The sequence below is a fragment of the Protomyctophum parallelum genome, assembly GCF_964188405.1.
Source record: "Protomyctophum parallelum genome assembly, chromosome: 6".
NCBI lineage: Eukaryota > Metazoa > Chordata > Actinopteri > Myctophiformes > Myctophidae > Protomyctophum > Protomyctophum parallelum.
Genome location: NC_139701.1, coordinates 30,326,249 through 30,352,667, shown reverse-complemented (window position 1 = coordinate 30,352,667; position 26,419 = coordinate 30,326,249). Strand labels below are relative to the sequence as shown.

The 26,419-nt window shown below is 43.9% G+C and overlaps 1 protein-coding gene across 2 annotated transcripts in view; it reads right to left on the bottom strand.

Moving 5' to 3' along the window:
- The window catches only part of nek7 (NIMA-related kinase 7), an 82,462-nt gene extending 56,806 nt beyond the window's left edge, over nucleotides 1-25,656 (bottom strand). For both annotated transcript variants that reach the window (XM_083766411.1, XM_083766412.1), the window contains exon 1: nucleotides 25,344-25,656. The gene's annotated coding sequence lies outside the window, so the exon portion shown is untranslated. The remainder of the gene's footprint in view (nucleotides 1-25,343) is intronic.
- Between the last annotated feature and the right edge of the window lie 763 nt (nucleotides 25,657-26,419).

The window sequence follows — 26,419 nt, the reverse complement described above, 5'->3', positions numbered from 1 at the left end:
AATCGATTAATCGGTTTTTTTTTTTGGGAGGGGGGGGGGGCTTTTTTTTTTTTATATATATATTATTATTTTTTTTTTTTTTTAATGAACCCTACAAATAAAGAAGAATCTTCCCCCCAAGGGGTACCTAAGTCAAAAAAGTTTGGGAACGCCTGATGTAGTTGATTAATAATAATTTTAACTCTTGAGAGTTAATAAGGGTCCATTTGGTTACTAACTCCATCTTTTAAATGAGGACCACTGTTGATCCAATTGATCACCATAGCAACCCCAGCCTAGGCCTGATTAGGTAAATTCCCAACACCTGCTAAATCCTCCAAACCTGTATCTTGATTGGAATCAATCTCCACTCACACTCCTCTCAGTCATGCAGCTACACAGACACATCCCAGGCACACTTTGGTAGGCCTATAGCCCTGTCCTGTTTGGATGACAATATTGCCTTTCCAACAGATTTTCATTTTTAAAAAAAAAGAAAAAAAAAAAAGTAAGAAAAACGATTATCGATTATTAATTTTCATAATCGATTTCGGGCCCTATCAACGATAATCGATTAATCGATTAATCGGACCCATCCCTATGACACTTTCCCAAAGTTACGTGCTCCCCCCGAGACTCTGGACACATCTGTAGGGAAATTGTAAGGCCAGGTGTAAATGGGGCCCATTTCACAGTGCTGGAGCCAAAGGCTGGCTGACTATGGTGACATTTAGATTTTCAGCCTCCTGCATTGTTAGATTGGGGCTGGCATCCTTAACTCTTCTTGCTGACCCGCCATGTCTCTGACTGCCTGCGTGTCAAAATAACCAGGGGGCATCTGGGCTCCCTGTCGTTCTACCACCTCCCACATCCCATGTTAACGAGATCAATTAAGAGTGCCACATTACATCAACATGGAACCAGGGGAACTCAGGACAATTAACGAAGCCAACTCAATCAGGAGGCATAAACGAGACTGCATACTCCTCAGTCTCACACCAAGTTCTAATAAATAGGTAGTAAGGTAAGTAAAAATATCCAAACAAAAACAGAAAAAGAAAATGAACATTTCGAAGTGGAATTAAACGCTTAAATATATAACCTCAAGTGTCAAATCTTTTCTTCAAGTATTATGGTCTGGTCTTCCTGGCACTTGTTAAGTCACTCACTTCCTCATCTCCTGCTTACCTCCCTACTATGCCCTCTTGTCTGGCATAGTTTTCTGTTATTTGACTCATTTTCCTGTTACAGAACTCTCACTGTGTGTTCCCCTATCCACACGGATACATTTTTTCCTTCCACAACATTCAGCGGGCACAAACTCCAGATGCCAGCCTGGATGCCTTCCTTTCTGTCGTGTGAAGGAGGCAGCTGCTTGGCTGTCTACTTGGCTGAGCTGACTGGCTTGGCCACTGGTGGCAGTGTGGCAGCAGCTAAAAGTTAAATCTCTGACTATTCATAGATGCGTGGATGGCAAAGGCCAGTTCACAGTTTTGACCAGAGAGCTAGAAATCTACTTCTGGCCTGCCACACAGCTCAAGGGATTGGGTGCAGGCTAGCAGCCTGGTTTTCAGTGTGCTGTAGACAGAACATCTATAGAAACACAATTATATACCTGGGCACTCAGTAACTGAGCCTGTAGCTGGTCCTAAGTACTTATAGTAGATAAAAAAGGAGTATCTGGGCCCGGACGGTTAGCTCAACCGTCTGGGCACCTAGGCTGCCCCACCCCATATCTCTCCCTCCTTCCCATCTGTTCGCTATCAATAAAGGCATAAAAAGCCCCAAAATAAATCTTAAAAAAAGAACAAAAAAGGCGTATTTGGATAATAGTGGAGCTATCTAATAATTCATCTTTGACATATGGATGACTTCTTTCCTGTTAATTCAAGTAAAAATAAACAACATTTGACTAACCACTCAATTTAAACAAACAACTTAAACAAAACTCTGCCTGCGTTCCATGACTTCCATCTGATCTGGGGCACCAGCCCAGCAATCACACAGCAGGCCAAGTCACAAAGCTAGCTAATTAAATTATACACAGAAGACTTACAGGAAGCGAAAGGAAAACATTTTTCTTTGCCTTACCAGTGAGAACACATCTGTTTATGCACCACTTTGTTCTTTATCCTCAAATTTACCCGTGTCCAGTTCAAGACGAACCATAGACTTTCCTTTACCTTTGCTAGACAGTTACTTTTTGGAGTGAAAAACGTTTTCAAGTGAAAAACGCAAAAGGTAATAGAGATGCATTGCTTGAAAATCTGTTATTTTTGGCAAGCACCACCATCGTACAGCAAGTGTTAAACTAGGTTTAAGAAGACAACAACACAAGAAGGAAGCGGTGCAATAAAGTAGAGCAGAGATGGGCATGAGAAGATTAGAAGAGAGCCATGGTGGAGAACAGACTTGCAAAGTGGAGCAGCTCAACACAGTGGCTGAGTAGACAACAATGTGGGGACAGACTCAAGTCCAATGGGGTAAGGGGAACAGCAGCAATGTAGCAAACCTAGAATGATGTGGTGGGGCAAAATGGGGCGTAGGCTGAGGCAAAGCTGGGCAGAACAGAGAGAGCAAGGTGCGAAGTGAAGCTCGTTAGCCTGACGTGCTGGTCCTGTGAGAGAAACAGAACGGAGCGGTGCGCCACGGAGGTCGGCAACTGGCTTTAGCTCCTCTTTCATCCCCGCTTCCTCCCTTCCTGCATTATTCATTTAAAACAGGAGAAGAAGAAAAACAAAGGGGGCAGGAGAAGATTAAAAAAGGATCTGGATCAAGGCAAACTGGGGTGTGTGGGGGGTGAAGTGGGAGATGAATGGAGAAGCGAAGAGGAAGGGTGCTGCAGAAGTTAAGTAGTCGCAAAAGATGGGACCTGCTAAATCAGCTGTAAAGCCAAGGACAATAAATATGAACGCGAGGCTGATGAGCCTGCGCTTCCTCAAGAGCAAGTAGGCCTGGAAAGGAAAGAACAGAGAGAAAGGAGTAGAGGAGTTGAAAAGAAGAGGTGGCAGGACTGGGTTTTTGTAAGGGAGAGCAGAAAAAAAAGTGACACGATATGGCCCGAGTGTGGGGATGTGAGGGAATCAAAGGCACCTTAGAGCGGCCCGGAAGACGAGAAACGGCGACAAAGTCCTAGAAGAGGCGCTGTCCATGATTACAAGAAGTGCAGAAAAACCTTTGAGTCTGCGCTCATGAAAGCCCACCCCAGGCCTCTTCGTCTGAAGCCCCTTGCCTGACTAACAGTATAGAGACGGACAGAAAGAGGAGAGAGAGAGATCTAGAGAGATAGAGAGAGAGAGAGAGAGAGAGGGCGCTAATGATGGAAGGGTCTGGATACCACAGAAGCGCTGAAGCGGGCACACTTTCAGAGTCATTTTAATCACTATTCAAAATCATAAGGCTGAATGTGTCAGTTGTGTGTGTGTGTGTGTGTGTGTGTGTGTGTGTGTGTGTGTGTGTGTGTGTGTGTGTGTGTGTGTGTGTGTGTGTGTGTGTGTGTGTGTGTGTGTGTGTGTGTGTTCATTGGACCGCAAGCCGAGAATGAGAGAAAGAAAAAAAAAAAGAACGGAAGAGGACCAATTACACCTCAGAGAAGCTGGCGCACGACACACTCTTTGAGGTCTTTGAGTCAGAGAGGGTCTAAGAATTAGAAGGAATAGGAAATGTGAAGAGGAAACTTTATTGTCTCACAACCTAGGAAAAAAATAACAGGGTGAAGATGGAGAAGAAGTTGAAGATGAAGAAGTCACACTTCTTCACAGACATTTAATGTTACACTGGCTTAATCTACTGCAGACTTATTTTAATCAACTCAGAGTGGGATTACCACACTTTCTGGCCAATCAGGGAGGGTGAAACCAAACAACATCGACATCAAACACGACTCATTATTCTACAAGAAAACATGGTCTGACTCTGGACTAATGACTAGGACGAATTCAGAATGTGTGTTGTCAATGGCGTCAATGTACCTGAGCATTTTCAAACTCTTTCAAATGAGAGAAAATACAAGACACTTATGTTTAAAGGGTAAGACCACTTTTTGAGAGGTTTGGGTTGTTTTCTTACCGTATTATGGGCAAACTATCATGGGTGTACATAACTGTACACCCACTCCTGAAGCGTATTATTGGAATGCTGTTGAGCCACGACAGGGACGTAAACAAATGGATTTGATCTCGTCCGCTTGTCACTAAAAACATACACAATGGACGTGTTTGAGGGAGACACTTTAGAAGACACTTTAAAAGTGTCTGTGTCTGGGACTGCTCGTATGCGAGGCTGCAGCTGGGTGCATCTCAAACAGCATGGAGAATTGTTTACAAACGAAACCTCGCAAGTTGTCACCGCGAGAGTTGGGGATACCGTAGTACTGCTTCAGTATATCTCCGACAAAAATAATAACTTTATAAATCTATCTTAAAAGACGAAAATAAAACCGCATGAGTTTTCCTGATGTGATAACCTGTCAGAATCAGCTTTTGTTGCGTTGGTTTATGTGCTAAAAGGTTGACTTTGAGAGCTGTTTCCCCGTTTCAATGGAAGTCAATGGGTTGGTATTTTTATTTATTAGATTGCTAATAAACAACACAACAGAGCGAAATAACTCATGTAATGGACTAGTTTGCCCATATTAAGGTAAGAAAACAACCCACACCTCTAAAAAAGTGGTCTTACCCTTTAAGCTTCCCTGCGTAACCCACTATTCACGCCTTTTATTCCATTGTCTTTCCCTGCGTAATACGCTAAACCCGCTATTATTTTCATGTTTAATGTGCCGTTTTGTAGCCCAATGTAAAAAAAATGGCTTTGTCGCGGACAAAGTGACGAGGCAGATGCATTATGATGACGTAACCAGAAATCAACCAACTGCCGGCTTGCAAGGGCTTCTGGGAAACTGAGTCCAATGCAAAGTGAACGAGGAGGTATAGACGATCTTAGCCCGCTTTGCTCTTTGTCTGTGAGTAGGATCGTAGAAGCGGCTTATGTGTCGCTTAATAACAAATCATGGGACAATTTCAAGCTGATTTTCATCATAAGGAGGTAGAATTACGACACTTTGACGCTTCAAAGGTAACTGTAAACACCGGCAGTGAGTGTGACATGTAAATTAGGCTCCAACGCACGGAATGTGTAAAAAACAAAATCCAAATTTCACGCAAATCGGTACACATGATCTCTAGTGACGTGACGTGACGTCTTTTATTTCTCATATTCCATCCTGATTGGCTAAGATTGGCTTCTAAGGTTTGCAGGAGTGGCCCGTTTTGTACAAAATGGCGCGAATCATGAACGCAGCGATTGCGGTGAAACTCTGCAGTACTCTGCACGCATATTCCCACTAGCCTGAGGAAGAAATGTCACTTGACATCTGTGTTTTAAAGTAAACTAAACACTTGGACGAGCCTGCATGCGAACTGTCGAACATATTTGTACCTTTACAATGGCAGTCTCCATAGCGGAAATGAAAATGCTCAAATATACGGAAAACGCCCTGTAAGGGTTTAACTAGAGGAAACCCTTACAGGGCTTCCTCTGCCACCACTTTGTTAAATACTAGTTCACAATAACTTTTGAAAGCGTGCTATTGACAATCAGTGAGCACCTTCTGACCACCAGTTCTGGCATTGCATGCAGTAATATGTGCATCATTTTCTATGTAATAGAAAATGTGTGTGCGATGCCTTCACTAAACTCTTCCAATGAAAGATCATGGGGAGATGAAGAAGAGAATGAAGACAAAACAAAGCGCCAAGGTCTTCTGGGACTCAGTGAGGCCAGTGATCCATATTCCTGCTCAACGACTATTTATAGGTTGTCTTTACATTTTTCACTTTCACATTTTATAGGCTAATGATTATTTCACTGCAGAAGTAAATAGCACAGCACAAATGGCCCGGGCTGCATGTGAGGCCTAAGTTGATTTATTCCCCTTCCACTGTCCACATACACTATATGCACACTGTATATTGTGTGTGTGTGTGTGTGTGTGTGTGTGTGTGTGTGTGTGTGTGTGTGTGTGTGTGTGTGTGTGTGTGTGTGTGTGTGTGTGTGTGTGTGTGTGTGTGTGTGTGTGTGTGTGCGCGCGCTATGGTCAGTGGCCTGCATAACGAGCAACGGAAAAAAGGCAAAAATTCCCCCACCATCTCCTTCCACCACGCCGAGGTGTATATGTCTGAACTGAAGCAGTCAAAGCCAGGGAGAATGTTACAATACTACACACGTGCTACTTGGAAAAATGCTAAGCGTCGAGCCCTGTGTGTGTGTGTGTGTGTGTGTGTGTGTGTGTGTGGGTGTGTGCTCACCGCTCGCACGTGCATGCATGTGTGTGTGTATTACACCTCCAATAGCTACTGCAAAATTGCAGATCTGCACTCCATCATCTGACCCTAAATGAACCAGCCATCCCATTAACAACGATGAACTGCCCACTGTTTTCATCTCTGTAGTGTGTGTGTGTGTGTGTGTGTGTCTGTGTGTGTGTGTGTGTGTCTGCTCTACTCTAAGTTTCCTTTCCAATTTCCAGCATTTATTTACAGTACAAATGGCTGCCATTGACCAAGACAACTCAAGCACATGCAGGTGTGAGACAATCTCCTCCCCTTTGGTCTCCTCTTCCCCGCCTTGTGTGCTTCCTTGTTGTCGTCAAGGCGAGCTGGCGTGCAGCTAAAGGCCCTGGCCACCTCTTTGCCCCATTGTCCTTCCCACTCCAGCGCCCTGATGGCTCTCTTGTGGTGGGTGGGTGGTGTGTGTCCTTTGTTGCAGACCTGTCACTCCGGCAGCAGGTGCCTTACAGCAGAAGGCAGAGAGCCAGTGTTAGCGCTCAGTCACAAGGCCGTTTGATGTGCTTGTTTCATCATGCTATAGATGGCTGGCCCGAGAGGATGCTAATAAATCCCTTGAAAAACAAAACCAGGAAAAAAAAACGTTCCAGTCGGCCTTGTAAGTTGTAAAAAGGTAAAATCCAATTTCAATGATAAAAGAGGAGTGAGGGGCAGCTATAATGCCAGCTGACAAAATAAATGCACGTGTTTTTCTCATTGCCCTGCTCACATATACACACACCAATACACACTGTCAATCACTGAAAATAAACAAGGGGGTATTGACAAAATCGCTGACTGTGAATAGCCAGACAGCATCATGTGAAGGAAAAGTAAAGTATGTGGAAACGAGAGCTGCAGCTTTGCAGAGTCCCGCAGTGTTCTCAGTTGGAAGCTGGACATGTGTGTGGTTCAGCACAGCAGGCTGTATGAAGCCCATGGGCATTTAAGGACAGGGACCCTGGTGGTCTGGGCCTTGGCCTTCTTGAGGCCCAGGGCTACAGTCACATCTTAGTTATGATGATATAAGCTGAATGTGCAATATTCAAAACATAATTACAGAGTGAGAGAGAGAAAGAGAGAGAGAGAGAGAGAATCCAGTGAAAAGGTGCACATACATGAACCTCATCCTTAATCTGAAGCTATAAAGGCCCAGTAACACCAGCCTGTATGAGAGCGATATATTTCGACATGTAATTCACCTCCCTGGTAGAAAACAGCAGAGAAAAATGACGTCACCATATTTCGAGCGACGCCCCTCTGCACTGTAGTCCACTCCCACTCCTAGGCCAGGAAATGTGTCTTGTTCCCCCAGGCATTCCCCGAAAATAAAAGCATAGGTAGTTTGGGTATTGACTATTGACTGAGCGTAGGGCAGAATTAAGCAGCCAAAGGAATTCAGACGAAGCTGTCATTTTAGCTCACCCTACTTTATAAAGTTTTATAAAGTAGAAAGTAAAAATTATAAAAGTTCCAGAATATAAATTTAAACTTGCAGTCAGTCATGAGTTATTGTAGGACAAGAGGATTTAAGCAAAGAAATTTCATTCGAATATTAAGTTTCCTTAATGTAAATTGTGCCTAGTGCTTTCTTCTGTCACCAGCAAAACTTTAAGATACTGCACCTTGCAACGAGTGGAGAAAGTTGTGTTTGGTCAGCTAGCTTCCAGTCCCGCAAGCGCCCACACGGAATTTTGTTCTGATGATTTCTGCTGTGACGACACCAAGTCTGAAGATTTTTAACATTCTGGGTCGGATATGACTTAAAACAAAACTATTAGCTTTTGTATGTTCAGAGTAATTTACAGCCTCTGAAGATCATCACCGACACCCTCACATTTGTAGATAATTTCTAGCTTCCCCAGGTTTGCAGACAGAAACCCTTAAAATATACAGACATTAGGAGTTGTAGATGTAACACTCTAGTTGCAATGGATGTCATCACTGCAGGTGCTGTAATGTCAGGCAAAACTCAAGGTTAGCAAAGGTAGAGCTCACCCAAAGCAGGTCAAATAGCTGCAACCATTTTAACTACAAAGTGTCTACTCTGCACAGCCTAGGGTTTTGGGGTATGTTAGTGCCCTATGGCCAGATTCATGGTCCACCACAATGCCACGACACAGCACAGCCTTCACTGCTCCAGGTCCAATGAGGGTTTTGTTCGTTAACCATGCCACTGACTGACCGCCAAATTAAGCTTCATCACCTCTGGCACCTCTATCAGATGTGACATTCTGTACCACAGAGCTGAGGCTAAGTTGCCTATGTTTTTGTGCCGAGCTAGAAGGGTTACCTAGCAGAAAACCAACAAAATTAAAATGCCTTTATTAGGAGGTGGTGGCAAAAATAAATAATAAAGGATTGCAACACCAGCTTTTCTGTAATTTTTAAGGATTGTTTTGGCAATCTGACAAACAATTGTGTCTTTCTTGAACACATTTATAATCCCATAAACAATCCCATTGAAGCTAGTTCCAAGACTCAATGTTAAAGTTGTTATTATTAATGTACTTTCTACGTATGTTCGTCTGTGTACTGTAACTGCAGTATGAGATGCACATGCGTGAACGAAGTGCAAATTGCATCAACATTATGTAATTAAATAAATTGCCAGTCATATTAGTTGGACTGAGGGAGGTTGCAGTGGAAATGTTTATTCCAGTTTGTACCAAATCTATTACAGGCTAATCAATGCATCCTGGGAAAGCAATGACAGTAGTTCAACCGCAACGCCTTAACTATGATGTGTGGAGAGGATAAGCACTGTTATTTGATATTTTCTATAAGAGCATGATGAATCTACGAGACTGCTACTACTGCAAAAAAAGAAAAACATCTGGCACGTGCAGCTTATTTTCCCCTTCGCACAAAACGATGGTCTTTCTCATATAGGCCTACAGTATGAGCCCCCACTTCTCTCTCTCTCTCCCACTCCCTGGATAGTTTGAAGCAGTTACCCTGCATCAGCATTGGAGTTTGTCTAAGAGGAAATGACAAGAGCAAGATGTCCAAATCATTAGTAATGTGAGAGGAGCAGTTCCCAGGCATGTCTCGTTACATAGCTGAGTGCTAACGTGTGGGGCTGAGGGCTGATGTCTGGGGCTCACCAGGCCTGGGCAGAGGACCACAACCCTTTACCAGCTCCACAGCTAGTAATGGAAATGAACATGGCCATGACCTGAAAAGCACCTTTTACCACGACCCTGTCACTCAAGAGATCCTTTGGGGGGGTGACCAAAAGGCAGCCTGGGATATAAAGTAATAGATGCAGAAACATACAGGCGCATGCGCACACACTGATATGGATGCAAGATGATGAATAAATAAGCCTGTGGATGTATACTGTTAAAAACATGCACACACTCATGGTGGGCCCATGGGAAAATGGCTCCACAGAAATCAAGCTTGGGTCTGGCACTGGTTCTGTCTCAGTCTGCTGTGGCTTCTGTGGTGGGCCCTGCTGCCTGACACACACACACACACACACACAGCACAAGCGCATGCACACACACACACACACACACACACACACACACACACACACACACACACACACACACACACACACACACACACACACACACACACACACACACACACACACCTAACCAGATCCAGAGACACTGTAGTGTACTGTAGACAATCTGAGGTCAAATGTAGGGTGTGTGCATGTGCGCGCGCGTGCGTGTGTGGATCCAGAGACACTGTAGTATACTGTTGACAATCTGAGGTCAAATGTAGTGTCTGTGTGTGTGTGTGTGTGTGTGTGTGTGTGTGTGTGTGTGTGTGTGTGTGTGTGTGTGTGTGTGTGTGTGTGTGTGTGTGTGTGTGTGTGCGTCAGAGAGGATGCCTCCTCACTGTAGTGTAAGGCCTGACAAAAGTAGCAGATGTACAACCTCACAACATGTTGTGCTCAATGCATTGTGAGCATGTAGATTTCAGACATTTCAGAACACCTGCACACAACTAACAGTTTTAATGTTCCAGTATAACATGACCAATTCAATTACATGTATGCAACAGGCAGCAGACAGTGGTTCAGTAGGAGCGAAATGCCAGGTTCATATTTAAGCATTTGTCTTGGAAGTGAGAACATGAACAGACATTGTGTGAAGATATATACCAGTAATACTAGTAGTAGTGCAAGGCTGCATGCCTGATTGCATGCCTGCCTGCCCCATTGCCCCCACATTCTGCATTTTCAAATATGGCTTGGCATTGAATGATGAAGACTATGTTTTATTTTAGTAGTAGTTGTAGTATACTGAAAAGTAGATATGTCATACATAGATATGTCGTTTATATGTACAGTACATTGTTGGCACTACAACAATGTACGGTACTAGTAACTAAAAAGTAAAGACTGGGGGGGAATTCTCTACCTTATATTTCAGAACATTTGTTACGTTTATCTAAATGATTTATATATGCACTAGTATTGCAGAGCCATGAGGCACATAGGGAAGGAGTCTATCTCCCATTTCCTTATAGTGTGAAGCAGCTTGATGTACAAGTAGTACAAAGTACACCCCCTGGGCATGACAAAGCAAAGCAGACACAAAAAGGATAATAATGATAGAAGTGTGTCACACACACACACACACACACACACCTCTCGTCCAGGCGAGGACGTAATCTTACCCGCACAACTATTTAGCCAATCTGCCATTTTGGCCACACGTTTTTGGGGACTTAACCTGCTAATTTTGAAACCATCTCCCAAAGTGTCCAACTTTGGATACGTGACTTTGTCATCTCCGTGTGTACAGTGAATGCCGCCTATTTGCTGAAACGGTGACACAATAGTCCCCTCGTCCCCTCCAAACGAACCGTACGGCGTACGTCACCACTTTCCACCTCGTCCAGTATCACAGCTATTTTATTTATATTTGCACATAAATCTCTTATCCAAAAATAGCCGATCTGCAGCCAGTGCATGAGCTTGTAGATGAGCTATTTTCGGAGAACATATATAAATTATGGTGATTACCAATCTGGAAAGACAAGAAAAAAACAGATTATCTACAGTATTGTTAGCCTACTAATGGTGTAGTGTAGTCTGCCCGTCCCTCTCAGGCAGGTATTCCTCTATACCTGCCTGTTTTCACTGTTTCTAATTCCTCTTTTTTATACTTTTTATAGCCTATGTGCAATTTCTCTTGTTAACTAGCTGCAGATTAGGCAAAAATGTTTAGCGCTGTGCAGGCAGCAGGTGGAATCAATCTATTAGCAACGAGCAATTATCTGACATTCAGCGGTGTTGCGCACCGGCGAATATATTCAATCTCCAAAGTCAAACAGCCCGAGCCGTCTGGACAGAATCTTAGGCCTCTTTTAGACGGCGACCATCTCCATATAACACGTCAAAGTCCCGTTGCGTTCTCATTTTTTTGGACCATTTACATGAGAACGCACACTTGAATGAACACGCTACAAAGTGCATGCATATATATGCCAGGTCGCTAGGTGGCGCGTGTCCTTGTGGGGTCCGTGTGACGCAGCGCTTATATAAACCATAGACATAAGTCACGCATGCGTAGAACTACTTCCGTTCTTCTACACAGAAAGTAAACAAACGTCGCGTCCTCATCACACCTCCAGCAAACAGGACTATCCGACATGGTTGTTGTTGTTCGTTTCCCCTAGCAACTGACGCATGCCTATGACACCATGTAAAAACGTAGGACACGGGGCGAGCCGACCAGAGCTGACGTAAGCCATGATGTCACAAGTTTTGCGGATCCACCGTTTTGCCTGTTTATACGGAGACCATAGGAAACGGTGTTCTAAAAGATTTCCACTCTGGGAGGTAGTTTCACTTCGTTGCGTTTTCACCTCCTGTGAACACGGTTCTCGTCTAAATGACAGCAGCAAACGATACTTTATTTTGCCGTTTTTTATGAACACCATCCTCGTGTAAATAGCACCTTAGTAGCACTAGCACTAGCAGTTAGATTTTGGACCACTCTGCCCATACCCTCAATGGTTTCATTTCAGACTGCCCGTTCCTGCCCACAGTAATATTTAAGTATCGTTTAGTCCTGCATAATCGATGCTGCAATGTTACCGTCAAGTCCTGCATCCTGCAATATTTCTTAAATGTTTGTTTTTTTGTGGCTTTCGCCTTTATTTTATATTTTTTAAAGAGGGACAGACAGTAGGCTGACAGGAAATGGGAGAGAGATGGGGGAGTGACATGCAGTAAAGGCCGTCGGGATCGGTAGTCGAACCCGCGGCACACTGCCAGGCTCGGACTACCGGCCAAGGTGCCTGGACCGCTGAGCCACGGCCCAGGCCTAATATTTCTACTGGGAACCCAAAACAGTACAAAAAGAAAGACAGAATATGTGTGTGTGTGTGTGTGTGTGTGTGTGTGTGTGTGTGTGTGTGAGTGAGTGAGTGAGTGAGTGAGAGAGAGAGAGAGAACGAAGAGGAGAGAGAATGAGAGCCATTACAGCACCACGGACAGCGACACAGTGGGACATTTAGTGGGAGGGGCCAAACACAGCCCTTGGTAGGTATTGGTAACCCAGAGTAGTGGAGATATGCGCTCTATGATGCACCACTTTCTAGTTGTCCAGTTGTCTCCAACAGCCGAAGGCATGAGGAGAGTATGTTTTGCACCGTTAGTCGATGCAAGTTATAGCACCACCATGAGGCAGATTAACACATTTCTTTACATTACTCGTACACATTTGATCCATACATCGCGCAAATCAGTATACACCATCTCTATGGTCATGTGATCACAGATCTGTATACTTCCCCATATTCCCCGTTTTGTACAAAATGCCATAAATCATGAACAGCATCCGATTGCGGTGAAACTGTACACGCATATTCCCAATAGGTTGTCCTCTTATGAACATAATTTATGACGTGTTGTGTTGTCTTTAAAGGAATAATCTAACATTTTGTACACCCCCCCCCCCCCCCCCCACACACACACACACACAGTGGTGTATTATTTTTTATCCTCAGGCGCTCATCCTTCTTTATACGAGTGCATTTCCTGGCAGTCCCACAGTGTGTGCCTGTGTGTGTGCCTGCGTGTGTGTGTGTGTGTGTGTGTGTGTGTGTGTGTGTGTGTGTGTGTGTGTGTGTGTGTGTGTGTGTGTGTGTGTATGCGACATGCGTAGCGGACAATCGGAGGCAACACTGGCCCAAAGGGATTGCACAACGCCAGTCTTGCCCTCTTCACACACACGCTCACACACACACACCCCTCCACTTCCTTGCCTCTTGTCTTCTCCTCTCCCCACCATGCCTGCAGGGATTTCCCTTTTCAGCTCAGGAGCAATGTCAACCCCACTTCACCATGACATCCATACAGCTCCAATGTTCTGCCCTCCAACAAAATATCTCCAAAACTCCACACAAAACACTAGCCACTTTTTTTGTACAATGGGCTAAGCAAGCTCCAAAGATTAGAACAACACCTTCAAACAATAAGAATATTCACCCTTCTTTCCCCTCACTCTTTTTCCCTGGCTCACTCCTTCAGGTAACACCTTGATCAATCGCAAAGGCAAAACCAAACTCAAATCCTCCTTCACACATAACTCCTCGACTTATCTGCCATGGTTAACTGTATCACAGCTCCAGCGCTGCACCCATACTAGTTTTCCACCTGAACTCCTCCCCTTTCATCACTAAGTGAGGAGTATATACCTGCCAGGCCTACCTGTACATTGTACTTCGTATCACTCCCTTCCCTTTTCTTCCAGTCTTCTCTGATACAATATATCCTAGTTTTCAGGTTCCAGATGGGGGTCTCATCACTCTCATGTCAGTGTGTACAAAAGGAAAGATGGACGCCTCTTTTTTAGGACCTCAAGCCAAATACTCAGGGTCCCCTACTAGGGATGTTAATAGTTCATCGTTAATCGAATAAATAATCGCAGTTAAGAAATTAGTCGGTTAAAGTTAAAAGTTCATCGAAACGTCTCTGCTTTTGCATGTGATGTGACAGACAAGACAGTGCACTTTTCATTTGAATCTATTTCTCATACAAAGATGCCATTGCCTGGCCCTGTATCGCAAATGGTCAAATAACTATTTGATTAAGGAATATAATAATGCGTTTTGTATTCTGTTGTGGAGTCTCGCCACAGTACCACCAGAATAATGGGCGCGTTCCTATGGCAACAAGCCAAACGACGGCCTCGCCGACGCGCTCCGCCCACGGACGTGTCATAGACGCCGTCTACTACCCCAGTGCGATCCTACACCAGCTGCGCCTACTGCAGCCGCCGCCCGCATTAGCAATCAGCGACAGCCGCAACCTGTCAGCCGCGCCCTTTATAAACGCCACTCGAACTTAGCCGTGACACTGGCTGGTTCACCCAAGACGCTCGGGCAGCGTATGTCGACAGCTTGGCTCTGGATGGTAAGTCTGCACTCTTCTCGTTACCGGATCCCTCGACACTAACTAAACTCACTGTTTGATTGTTTGTACCGCAACTCAATTCTGTCTTGTATTCCGCTTCATCAGGCTTGTAGGAGTGGGGCTGAAAGCACACACAGGAGTGTGTGCCCCCCATAAATAAGTGTCGCCTGGAAAGCCGCACATACCTGGAAACCCACCTGGCTCGGTTCGGGGACGAGTAGCAGAAGACGGGACCCTCGTATCGACTGGCAGTCCACCGCACGTTAAGGTCGCAGTAAGACAAACGTTCTCTCACTATCACACATTTTGTTAAGAAGAGGCACTCAGACGCTTGAGAAGCTAAGGATAATAAGAAGAATTGTGAATGAAGAAAACCACCCTGTTGATGTTTACTGAAGAGAACACGTTTAGTTAACTGTGTCACGTTAACCCTGAAGACTGTGAAAGAAGAAAACCCTGTTGATGTTTAAGGAAGAAAGCATGTTCTAGTTAAAGTGTCACGTTAACCCTGTGAACGAAGACAGGCCCGTTTGTGTTCAGTTAAACCCTTAAAAGACTTTAAGTTGGCGAGAGCCCCGCCTTACACCGGTGACCGAGACTGTGGTTAGAAATATAGTACTCTTTTCTGTTAAGGGCGCCACTAACCTACTGTATGTGCTAAAATGTGAGGCTGGTTACAATGTGAGGCTAGCGTTACATTATTGTTTATTTTGGGGGGAATAAGTTAAATGTTGTCAAATAGAAACTTTTAATTAAATCTAACATTTTGTAATTGACAAAACATTAAAACAAATATTAGGATTGTATTGCACCGTTTTTAAGCGGTGCCTCTGCTCCATTACGCAGCTGTGTCCCTGTGTCCGAAAACAGAACAGAAAGCTGCAAGTTCCTGCAACGCGGTAACTCTATCAGGCTCGCCTTGAACTGGACATTTGCCTGAAGTTCATCAACTTTGTTAAAAGTGACTGAACATTCGCACAGCTCATAAATGAGCAGAGTCTCTGACACATCTCCCCCTTTCCCTCACACCCATCAGCTTGGATCGGCCATTTGTTTCCCCATAGGACAGCTGTGTCCAAAATGCAGAGTGTGGGCCAAATGCGGCAGGGCCTAGGGAGACTTTTATATGGCCCACAGCTTCTTGTATTATGAACGGCCCACCCAACAGTATGGGACATTTATACATTAATGGGCATTTCCCAAAGTATATTTTGTCAGTGTTCCGTGTTCCTTTATTTTTCTTTACCTTGCTTGGTTACATTTGGTATGTGACATAAGGCTGAAAAAAGGCTTTTTGTTTACAACACACACCTGACAAAAGACCATTAATATTTATTATTGATGATATTTAAACAGAATCGTTTAAATCCGAAGGTACATTATGTAGTTGGCCCCCTTTGAAAAAAGGAGTTACACAATAGCAGCGGAAACCTCCAGCCATACTGGAAAGCCTCGCAGTGCTCGGGAGTCGGGAGTCAGGACTGCCTTTTCCCCAGAGCTTTCTATCTGATGGGCATACATATGCCTAAACCTAACCCTAACCTTAACCTCACAAAAACTAACCCTAACCTTAACCTCACAAAAACTATGCCTAACCCCAACCTCACAGAATAATAACCTCAAAGCCACTGCCCTTTCTCTTCACATCTCATCACCACATTGTTTCTTCTCTCTCTTCTCTCTCTCCCTCTTCCATCTCTCCTCTACTCACCCCGCACTGCATAAGCTTCATGTTCTGTCATCTATACCCCTCCCCAGAGGCACAGAGCCAGTGCTACTGAAAAGAGCCTAATGTTTTATAGTACAGAGAGCAGCGGGTGTTTTGTAGATGAGGAGCAATCCAGCAGTGTAATTAAAGGCAGCAGGAAGCACCATTAATGCCATAGGTTTTCGTTTGATGCTTGAAAACCTACTGTAACAGTTACCCATCTAAAATAACACTGGCGGTCAAAGGGGGTGACTGTGTCATGTTTGAAGAGACACTTAACCTCGGCTTAATTAATTCAGCGTTGACTTATAGAATTTCCCCATGTCGTCCAAAACTAATTTGCACTATCGAACGAACTTCAAATTATGTTAATCCTATTTACTCATAGTACATAGGTTAGCATTTTATGCCCTTTACGTTACACCGAGGGGGAATAAATTAATCATTATCTTCTATGAGTCGACAATTAGCTAGTGACTCCTAGGGCAGCAGTGAAGAGTGTTTTAAAATGGTGTAGTAGTTTTAGTAGTTTCTTGATACTTCTCTCCTTTATGGGGAGGCCGGAAGACGTGCTAATAACAAAAGCATACCACTGTCAACTCCCAAATGATTAGTCAATTATAATGATAATAGACTTTCTTAGTGCTTTTCTTTCATACACAAGGATTTTTGGATGCCCACTACTTTTAAGTGTCCTAGGCAGTGTTTTGCTAGCAGTGGGTCTGGACACAACATTAGATTTGATGTTTCTGATGTCCTCTCTGGTAAAGCTGGCTTGACCAAGTTTACTTTGACAAGCTAATTTGGCCAAATCATGCTTGGTAATCATGTCACACCTGGACAGGCAGTAGGATGCACAAAAATCCAAACTTCATTAATTTGATCCATTTTAGTCACCGTTATAAGTCGGCCTAGCTCAAACACCAACCCTCACAACTTTTATCCCTCACCACTTAACAGTTTGCTCTGCGCTGCACAACAGGTTACAAATGTGCCAGATGCCTGCAGCAATCTTATCCAAAACACTGAATTCAAATGTAGGTATAGCTACTGCAACAGCTCTCTGTAAATTCACGTACCAGTTGCTTAATCTGCAGGCAGAGAAAGAGAGTGAGTCAGAGAGAGGAGACTGATTAGCTCCACAACAGGGGAGGGAGAGAGCTAAACCAGAGAGGCCTTTCTTGCTTCCCTACATTAGAATATTAATATTAATGAGACTTGAATTTTCCCTCCCTCGCTCGTGCTATTTTTCCCTCAGACGATCTGAACATGAAAATCTTTAAAAGCACAAAAATCCAGGAGTTGCGTACCACAGTTTGACCCGGAGCCACGCAGCACACACCAACTGTGACAGACTCGCTGTTCAAAGTGAACGGGAGATGCTTTCATCAGGGAATCCTGGTGTTTTCTCTTTTTTGTACACCGTCCGCGACACCACAAGCCCATGCCATCTGCGTTCCTCTGAAACCAGAACTTCAATATGTGCTGCCTGCTCGTGCATTGTTTTCTAGGAGGGCCTCACAACTAAGGCCCGACAACAACCAGGCTGTGCCGCTTGTTGGCTGCGGTTTACAGTCGACCCTCCGCCGCGTGATGCAATGTTAAGTATTCGGCTATTCGCTGTTAAACTGTCAAGCCAGAGCTGGCTGTATGCCCTCCCAGCGCTCATGCAGTATAGTGGCACAGGGTTCTCTAAATGCACCAATATCCCTGCACCCCCTTCCTCATCCCTACTGGTGACCCCAGCATAGGCCAGCCCAGCTCCCTCCACCAGCCAAAAACACCAGCAATCATAAATGCCTATACTCCTCACCACTGCTGAATTAAACCTTGCTTATTTTCATTGTGCAAAAAAACCTACTCCTTCCTCAACCCAAACGCTCCTGTAAATGCTCCTGTAAAAGACACACACACACACACACACACACACACACACACACAGTCTCCAGAATTAACTGTGCTGCTGCTGGCTCCCACTGGCTGCCTTCAGACATCTGTAAAATATTTTTATTCAGTGCCCCACTACCGCACCACATTGGCAAAGGTCTCTTGGCCCCAGCTTGGCAGGACTTCTGACGGAGCCAGCCAGCAGCGCCATACAGGCCTACCCCTGCTGTTGCTGCTTCCTGCTGCTCTGAGGGAGCCGGGGCTGCCTGCCTCCCATTGACAGTGGGCCAGGGTGGGTTAGGAGGAGGAGGAGGTGTCCTCAGTAGGGGTCCTCCAACCCTCCACCCCCCCTCCCACCCAAGGACAGAATACGAAAGATGTGGAGATGGGGGGGGGGGGGTACTGGACTGGACTAGACGGAGTGACTAAGGACGTGCAAGGTTGGGTAAGACAAAAGGGGGAAGACAAAAGATTGATTTAAATTGAATAGAGGGATGGACTGGAGACAGTGATGGAGGAACAAGAGAACAGTGATAGGACAGGAGGGCTGGGTGGCATGGAGGTGGCAGCAGAGTGGGAGGAAGGGGGCGGGGGGGCGTCAGGGGTCTTGGAGGAGATGAGGGGAGCCTCTCGTGACTTCATCCTTTCTTCATGCCCCCAGGCCTTGACCACAGCCTCAAAGCCCCGAGCCAAACCAAAAGACCAAGGGAGACTGCTGTGACTCAGAGCACAAACATGGTCCCTCAAAATCTGAACAAGTTGGAACAAAGAAGACAGAATTAAAGGCAAACGAAGGGGAGAGGGAGAAAGGGAGGAGGGATAAGGGATAAGGGACTTTAGAGGGGAGTGGGTGAAATGTTCAGAGTCTTTCAAAACAAGATCCTCTCACACAGATCCACTCTCTTCAGCTGCAAATCCCGTGTGAAACATTAAGACTAATTTGTGGTGAAGTTGGAACAAACGCCCATAGCACAGTCAGCAAGCAACGAGATGTCGTTGTGTGTGTGTGTGTGTGTGTGTGTGTGTGTGTGTGTGTGTGTGTGGAGGGGGGGGGGGGGGCGCACACACACACTCTGCTGTTCCCAAGTGCAAATTCACTCTGCTTTTGTCTCATCTCATGACAAATACATACTGTCGCTGTCACTGATGTGGTGTTTACAGTGGCATATAGCATCTTGTAATTATTCTATGAAAGTGATTTATTTTAATCCTCTGGGGGGGGTTGCAGTTTTGTATTCAGATAATCAAAAGAGATGTTGGGAGAGGGGACCATGGGATCTCAGATAAAAAGCAGTTACTGCTTCATGAGCGATCCTTCCAGCACAGTTCACAATGTGCCAAGTGCCAACTTGGCTTTAGTATTAGTAGTGCTATTTAGATGGTAAGGCCTATGTAATGCATACCGGGTCTTGCCTATAACATACAGTGGCCTATGGGAAAAGCTAGACGCTATGGGCATAGTAAAGTCAGAGTGTAGCAAATGGGCAGAGCTCACAAACAGCTTCAACAGCCAAACTGCCAACACAGGCCGTATCAAAAGCACAGAAGAACAGCATTAACATGCCCTTTATCTAGAGTTCTAGACTATTTACTGAACTCATGAAATGCAGTTAATGTGCAATGCCCACTCAAACACCAGAAAGTGTAATATTACTGCTATCCTAGATAGTAGACCCAACACCTTTCCTACAGTAGGTATTCATGACATGTTAGCTTTAATCTGTAAGGTGCCATCATGCCATGTACTTGATATACCACACATTAATGTATTTCACAACATCAAAATGAAGGAGGAGGTTATGAGCTTAACCTCAGTCAACCATTAAAATTAGCTCTTTCATTTGAGGAGCTTTTTCGTATCCTAACAATCAGCTCTCATTTCCTCTGTAAACAATCTTTTTTTTGTGACAAGGGGGAGTTTCCCCTGAAGGACGCAGTGCGTGGAAGGAACACATTATTCCAACCAGTTCCTTTCCCCTCCATCAGGTGCCCCGGCTGATCAGGGGGAGGCAGTATAGAGACCAGTAAGACCAGGATTAGTGCATTTTTTTTTGTGAGGGTACATGGGGAGAACATGCAAACTACACACAGAAAGGCCATTTTGTCAACCCAACCTAGGTATAGGCACTGATGAAAGGGAGGAGAGAACACGCCCCCACCACAGGAATCGAACTCGAGACACCATGTGCCACCATGCCTCCCTCTGTAAACAATCTTAATGACTAGAGATGCTCCGATAATCGGCCAGCGATCGATGAACGGCCAATAATCACTCTGATCGGTAATCGGCATTTACCCTATCTGGAGAAACTGATCTTTTACACCATTAAGTGGTATAAATGTCAGATATATAGTATATAATTTTGCATTTTTGTGACAGGCCTAAGCATTCTCCCCTTCCTCCCCACACACAGGAACAGTTTTGACGTGGATTTTGACATATAATCATTTTGGAAAAATAGAAATTTGCAACATTTCACAAGAACAGTATCGGTATCGGACCTATCGGTATTGGCCGAGAAAAACAATCGGTGATCGGTATCGGCCCCAAAAAACCTGATCGGAGCAGGCTTTCATTAAAAGATTTTTAAATCAATACTATCCAATTACATGGCAAAAATAATCACACCCGTGTGAAGTGAGGGGTGCTTTATCAACAATTATCATCACGATATCATAATAATATAATATTAATATTAATTAATAATATAAATATCATATGCCGATTTGCTCAGTGACAGACAGAACAAACATTAAACTCTGTTCATTGTTATCACCACGAACGCCCGGGGGTATTTAGGACCATTAAATCAGAGCGCCCAGCGATTTGCAGCAACGGAGCACATTTAGCGACGCACCAGGCGCTATCCCGGAAGTAGCTGAAATAACTTGATGTAGCCAAGACACTCCCGAGGCAATCGACAACAACGGGAGGTATGATTAATTCTAACGTGGCTAGCGACGGGCCCACGATGGGCCGTCTAAAACATAATCTTTGCTTAGAATTGGACAGATTGATTTAGATCAAGAGTTATTCACGTTTTAAGATTTTCGGTCTCATCCGCTAAAATGGGGGGAACATTTTCGATGACGTCCCAACCGGAAATTACATTGAATGTTTCCCAACAGACGCTCCCAGCCTGTGGAGCGATGCTATCGGTTTCGATATCAATAAATCTCCGTCCTTTTATGTTTAAGAGCCATAAACAACAAGACGTTTTATTGCCAATTATGGACCGGATGCCACGGTCGTTAAGACGTGTTCTTTTGAACATTTATTTTTTATCCATATTTTGAAAATTCCTCTAATCTGGTGTACAGGTGATGACATGCACATTACATGCATAATAGAATTACATTTTCTTTCTTTTTTATAATGGGCGAATTGGCAACCAAAGCCTAAACTGGTGACCACCAGGTGGCGCTGAAAGAGTTTTAATGGCATTTAATGTTTGTCTAGAGAAGACAAACATTAAACCTGTATATAGGAGGGGCTAGCACCCCTCAAAAATACAATAATAGCCTTTCTGGTGAAATACAGTTGAATTCACCACAAAAGCAACCTGTAGATCAAGACCACGACAGTGAAAAATATAGTAAAATAGGTCAAATCAAATAATATATACTTTGTCTCCCCAGAAGCCTTCAGAGTGAAGCAAACAGCTGATATTGTGTGGTCGTGGCTTAGGCTGACCTCAGGGCAGTGAAAGCGCTTCATACACTTGAAAAGGGGTCGCAGGTCAGTAATTTTTTCGTTTGCATGCCTTTGTAGTCTGTTTCCCCTCAGAGCACGACATAGCCCGATGAGAAAAGAGATCAATGCCTGAGTGAAATTGAGCCTTTTTCACGTGACATGGAGAGCCGCAAGGCATCCTCCAAGGATATTTGAATCCTTGAAACATCAGTGACCCTTCATGAGATAAAACGGAGATGGATATGAAAAAATATTGACAGCCTGACTGTTTGGGCTGTAAAGGCTGCTGAAGACTACCCACTCTCACTGCCAAATGAAAATGAAAGACCTTATCGTAAACTCCAACCAATCGAATCCTGGAAAGCATAGCCTATACATACATTTACTATGAAGAATAACTACGCCTAGGTTGAGGGACTCCACATTATACTTTTGCCTGCATAATTCTGTAGAATACTGGGCAAAGATCTTTGACCTCATGCAAAAGACAGTTTAATGTAGCTCAAAAATTGCCTCAGGAAGCATCATCCATCAAATATAGAAGGCTATGTGAGAGAGAGAGGAAGAGAAATGTCAACATTTTTTTTGTTCCACATAAAATCCCCAGGGCAAGATGACTATTAAAGTGGTCGGATGACAAATGTCTCATCTAATCTTTAATCCAGTGTAGTTGCGTCCTCCAGGGCTAAAACAGGAAACACTCTCAGTATGGAGGCATTTGGTAAATTCCACAGTGCTAAATCACAACTTGCACAACAGAGGTGCAGCAGAACCTCCAATACCGGTGACTGACATTTTAAGTTAGAACGTCGTTAAATTGAATACATTTGTAGTAACAATGCTACCATTAATACAAGTGCAGAGGCATAGAGCCTATATTTCTATGTAGAGCATAGATGATTTCTAGGCGTAGTTGAAATATAAAAATATGTTTCTGTGAAACTGATTTGCAGCCTCTAGGGTCCCTTCATTATTTAGTTAGTAGTTATTTTACTCCAGTATCAAGTAAAATAACTTGAAACGGGATAATTAAGGAGTAGAACCTTTGCCATTATCTAACCGACGTACCAATCCTGATTTCATACATTACAACAATGCAAAATATCCTTTTGCCTTTGAATTGGTGAAATGTACAAGACAGACATTCCACAGCTAAGAGCTAACCTGGTAAAAAATTAAAGCATGGGACATTGGCAGAGAGCTTCCCCACCACATCAGAGATCGACACTTTCACAGCATGTTTGTTGCACACATTTGGCAGTGGTTTGCTGATGATCAGGTTTATGACACATTCCTTGATATTCAACTTCACATAGCCAGCCGGTGTTCATCTCCATCACCTGATGATATTATATGGCAGAGTGATGCCTGTTGTCTTTGATGGTTCATCAAATGCGGCAACAGAGATGAGTAATAATTAAGTCAACAAGGTGTGTCTGCTTTCGCTCACTTGTCTGTATCGTCTCCGCCTGACCAAAATGGCACTTGTAATATTAATATGCAAACGCAACATGGCATAAACTCCGCTTTGACTGACCATGACTAGGACAGGTGTTGTGTGCATGACCCAACCATGACTAGGACAGGTGTTGTGTGCATGACCCAACCATGACTAGGACAAGTGTTGTGTGCATGACCCAACCATGACTAGGACAGGTGTTGTGTGCATGACCCAACCATGACAGGTGTTGTGCCATTGCTTCTTCCCATGATGATAACTAATGATGAGACATCATAACCATCCAAAAAAGTTTCAAACTTTATTGAATAGTTATGATGGTTCATCGTTAGTTATTTTCCCACAGAAATACCCATTCCCCAGATATTTTACAGTTCTTTTCTTTTATCTATTCAGAACAAACATTGGTTCTTTATAATAAAAGCAAAACCTAAGCTACCAATTAGTAATTAGTACTAGTTAGTAACAGAGTCAATTATACATTTTAAATCAAACAGCATGTGATTCAAGACCTAGCTTTCTCCAGGTAGTAGAGATTGTAAGAATACATTTCACTGTTATTGCAAATGGCAAATAAAACAAAGTTACTGCCTTTTATTCTAGTATTTCAACATGTCTATGTTGAAAATGAGAAGAGAAACTAGTTTACTTTTTTTTTTTTTTAACAAAAATAAACAGGATTTGTAATGAATCATCAGCACAGCAAGCAACAGAGAGACGTTTTGTTTGCCAGAAAAACAAGACGCTGTTGGGAAACAGAAACTATTAGTTTAAATTTCAGAGCTAAATTGGTGGTGGGCAGTATGAACACAGACAACTCAAACAACAGAAAAAGGCATGCGCATACAGCACTGACTGCAGCAAGCAGTGTAACTGCACGCATGAGACTATAACTTCAGAAAGCTGAAATCCGGAACAAATTTATAAGGATAAAACGTGATTTTATCCAATCTGTACGGGCGAGTATGTTGATATTACAAACTAACCCGTACATCTGCAGTAGAGCGACTAGAGCCTAGGTGATTTCCCTAAACGATCATTGGGAAATTTGGACACGGGTGACGGGTAGGACACTTGCTCGTTGACATACTAAGGAAACAAGGGTTCGAATCATCCGTACGACTACGACATAAAACAAACGGATTGCAGCTTTAACAGCAAATTTCAGAAAGTTCAATCTTGTGGTGTCTGCGACCATAGCAGTGGAAAGGCAAATTCACACCATGTACTTCATTGTGCCAGTGTAGTGTCGCTCGACAAACGAGGTCAACACATAAAATAAAATAAACTTTAAAATATTTTTTATCATTCACGCTCGTGATACTGTATGAATAAATACCAACGGCGGAGCACTGCCGTTGCCCTGATTTGGATTATCAATATCATCACATGCTGTCACATGTTGCTCTCGGTCTAAGTTTGGTATCGCCACCTTTACTGACATTAGGCAACTTGTGGTTTACAGTACACCGTTACACGAAAATACCAAATCCATGTCATGGTTTGCATAACTTCGCACGAAGTCGTAAAGGTAGTTGTGATTAGCTAATTATACGTGTAATGCCTTAAATTACACACTGACAGAGAGACACTAACTTTGTAGATTCGCGGTGCTAAAAGTTAGCTTAAATTAGCCCCGGCATGCTAGTTGGGCTAACCCATGCTAAGCTAGCACGCCAACTTGGCAGAAACTTTGTTTTCGACCAGGCGCCAGGGAAACCAACACGTACACTTTAGTGTTTTATACGTCTCCACCGTCTAAAGCCCCGTGTGCCCCCCCGGGTCAAACACCATGGGAACCCCACGACAGGCAGACTTAACACGCCACCAGTCACCAGTGGGATCTTATGTTCTTGCTAAACTAAACTTCACCGTATAAAAGCTAACGCTGGTTCGTTACTTACCAGGAAGTGGGTCTGTGTTGCTAAACAGCTATTCCTTCTTCACGTTGAGACGGTTCTTCACACCGCGGTGCTGCCGCTGCTGAAGATGACGATGGCGGTTGTCTTTGCTTTGACTTTCCCTTTTCTTTCCAAGGTCGCGCCGATGCGGACTCTCCCTCTCTCTCACGGGCCTGTCTTGCGTGGCACTGTTGCCTCGAGCACTACAAGTTTTGGGGAGAGGATATGCTCTGTTTGTGGAAGAGTGGAGGTGAGTTGTAGCTACGTGTTCAGCAGAGAGTCTCACTCGGCCCCTCACCATTCCTGACCCGTGTGCCAGTAATGTAAACAACCCAGCATTCCCGGAGCAGAGCGGAGAGAGGAGGGGCAAATGTCAAAGAGTGGAGGGGAGCTGTCAAATACCGCGGGATTCAAGACTTAGTTAGAGAAATTTAGCTAAATGTGTTGCAAATCTGCAAAAAAAATGCTTACAACTAGCTTTCTTCACAAAATTTGTCCATAAAGGTGTCTACTATAACATATAAATTTGTTCCAACCCAACTCCCTTGGGAAACTTTGTGACAGCTGCTGAAAGTTGGGGTACCATTAACAACCAATAGCCTATAAGGCAAAAAACATAAAAAATAAAATATGCTTTAACTAGCATGTGACATGTCAAACTAGGGGGGTTTCATGATGCTGAATCCATTCCAAGCATTAGTTTTGCACGAAAATACTCCTTGTGCTAAATTCAGCCATAGCCACACAAAGTGCTGACCTCATCACATTTGTGATGACGGCTATGGGCATTTTTAGGCAAAGGAATGTTTACAATGGATTCAGAATCATGTGAGTTTGACATGTCGCATGCTACTTAAAGTATAATGACATTTTGAATTTTGAATTGGTTGATTGGTACGCCAACTTTCAGCAGCTGTCACAAAGTTTCCAAAGTTAGTTGGGTTGGAACAAATGTATGTGTGATTGTAGACACCTTTATGAACACATCTGTGAAGAAAGCTAGTGGTAAGCATTTTTCTTGCAGATTTGCCACACATTTAGCAAATATTCCCTTATTAACTGGGAGAAAGGAAAGAAAA